This window comes from Phoenix dactylifera, chromosome 10 (genome assembly GCF_009389715.1).
Source record: "Phoenix dactylifera cultivar Barhee BC4 chromosome 10, palm_55x_up_171113_PBpolish2nd_filt_p, whole genome shotgun sequence".
Lineage (NCBI taxonomy): Eukaryota > Viridiplantae > Streptophyta > Magnoliopsida > Arecales > Arecaceae > Phoenix > Phoenix dactylifera.
In genome coordinates this window covers 7,116,248-7,118,678 of record NC_052401.1, presented here as the reverse complement: position 1 = coordinate 7,118,678, position 2,431 = coordinate 7,116,248, and the positions used below count along the sequence as shown (strand labels likewise).

Here is a 2,431-nt window from a genome sequence, read left to right as displayed (position 1 = left end):
TCAGAAGGACATTGGAGGTTAACCGATCTAGAGTCTTCTCAAATTGCCTTCCTATACCTTGATTTTTATGCAGAACTATAACCTTCAAAGGCTGCTGATTTGATGATAACAAAAGATGTAAGCTTGGAACTGTTGCATGCTCCCACTGATTGTATGCTCAAGAACATGTAAACATTAAAGGATACAATAGAACATTGAGAGAGGCAACTTGGTCAATGCTGGAAGTAGAACATCATTGGAACATTTAAAACATATACTGGGTTGCTGTGGGGATTGTTCAGAAGGACATTTTCAATCGGTCTAGACTATGGTTGGCTTGATTTGACTATTTCTTTGCACATGAGATGGATGAAAGACCCTGATGATTCAACCTTGGTGTATAATGAAGCTATGTTTGTAGATATTGTTGCTAACTGGGTACTAGGGTTATAGCTACACAAGGATAGTTAAGCTAAATAATGAAAGATTTGTTGGTTTTGTATAACCACATACATGTAGACATATATGTGAGCACACATACATGCATGCGTACATACATACATCCATACATCCATACATATATGTGCATTCATTATTATTTTCATTAAAATGATGGTTCCATCTCCATGGTCTATATTGCTTAGGTGTGAAATCTTCACAAATGTTCAGATGCAATTCAAATGCATTGGTTATGCATACTCTTGTGCTAAACTTGCAACTAGGGGTGCAAATGGGTCGGGTCCTGAGTGACCCCAACCCGATTCGGTTTTTTATTTGGATCCTAATTTTGGACCCAGACCCGACCTAGTTGAAGATCGGGTCGGGTCGGGTCCACGCCTTCAATTTTTGACCCAACAGGTTATTTGGATTGGGTCGGGTTCATGTATAACCCAGACCCGACCCAAAATATTCGGGTACGGGTTGGGTCCACGCCTTCAATTTTTGACCCAATAGGTTATTTGGATTGGGTCGGGTTCATGTATAACCCAGACCCGACCCAAAATATTCGGGTACGGATCGGGTCCGGGTCCGGATCACGTCTCCAAATACCCTGACAAGAAAACAAATCAACCTGAAAAGATCACATTTTTCACAACCTTTCTAGAATTTAAGAAATAATCTGGTGAAAGTTCATCTCACAAAAGAGGCAAAAGGAAACAGTGACTTCTGCTTAACTAGCAAATTCCAGATGCAAGGATTAGTTCCAAAAGAAATATGCAGTAAGCAGGAAACTTGGGATAACTTTTGAAAGGCATAAAAAAAAACCCCTATAAATCAGAAATCTAGAACAAAAGAAAAGAGACTTATAGTCATAAGAAAATAAATAGATGGCCGCAATCCAAGTATGAAAACAAGATCAATAATGTAAACTACCAGCCGGAAATTATACAAATAAAACAAAAGCATTGTCCTTGTTATTCATAAAGAATCAAACCTGAGATTCATCACCCAGGTTATACCAAAATCCCAAGATTTGCTCTGAACAACTATTTATGAGCCTTTTTGCTTTCATTTGCTAGCGATCATCGAGCAAGAATCCAACCAACAACAACATCTCAGCCAAAAGGTAAAGAAGGGACAGTCGGACAGAGTCTTCTCCTGATCTAAGGTTCCTTTGCTGTAGCCCTTCGAAATGGAGAATGAATGAGAGGAGGAAGAATCGAAGAAGGGACCTGGGGCAAGTTGTAGACCTAGGGTTTAGGTGGAGGCACATACCTTGGGAGAAGGGACGAAGCACGCCGAAGTCGCCGGACGTCGAAGAGACTCGCGGTCACGCAGAAGGGGGAGATCGATCCGGGAAGAAGGGACAGCCGGACATGGTATTCTACTCTTCTCCAGATCTACGGTTCCTCTGCCACGACCCTTTGAAAGAATCATGACAGCTGGACAAGGGACTCAGAAGCGAAGAAGGGACTTATGTCGTATGGGCTATGGCTAGCTGGCTGAAAGCCTATGGGCTTGAGGACTCACGGGACTCGGAGCTCTTTTTCCTTGTGGGTTGCGGCCTGTGGGCCTGCGGGTCTAAAGGGGTAATCCGGGTTCGGGTCGGGTTGGATAAGGTCTTTTGGTAAACGATCCAAAATTGACCCAAAAAAATGGGTCGGGTTGGGATTGGGTTGACCTAGACTCGACTTGAAAAATAGAACGGGTCCAAATTTAGGACTTGACCCAGCCTCGCGGGTCCTAACATTCGGGTCTGGTCGGGTCTACGCGGGTCATGGGTCAACCCGACCCATTTGCAGCCTTACTTGCAACTGATGATATATTGCCTTGTGGTCTTGGCAAATTAGAGCCAATTCTCATTACCTTATTAAGAGACATGTCTTGCATTTTTTTGAAGAAAGGTTCATGAATTTTCCTATTATAATTTTCTATATTTTATTAACTAACCTTATGGTGAGTCCTCTCCACGGAAAAAATGTAATACCATGCTATCTAATCCTTCAGAGGT

At 42.3% G+C, this 2,431-nt stretch overlaps 1 long non-coding RNA gene across 1 annotated transcript; it reads right to left on the bottom strand.

The window, feature by feature from the left end:
- Window positions 1–1,289: 1,289 nt before the first annotated feature.
- LOC120112180 lies at window positions 1,290–1,809 on the bottom strand. The gene is made up of 2 exons (XR_005513689.1): window positions 1,696–1,809; window positions 1,290–1,605 (listed from the first exon to the last, which is right to left on the bottom strand). It is a non-coding gene; the product is annotated as an uncharacterized LOC120112180 (long non-coding RNA).
- Window positions 1,810–2,431: the final 622 nt, after the last annotated feature.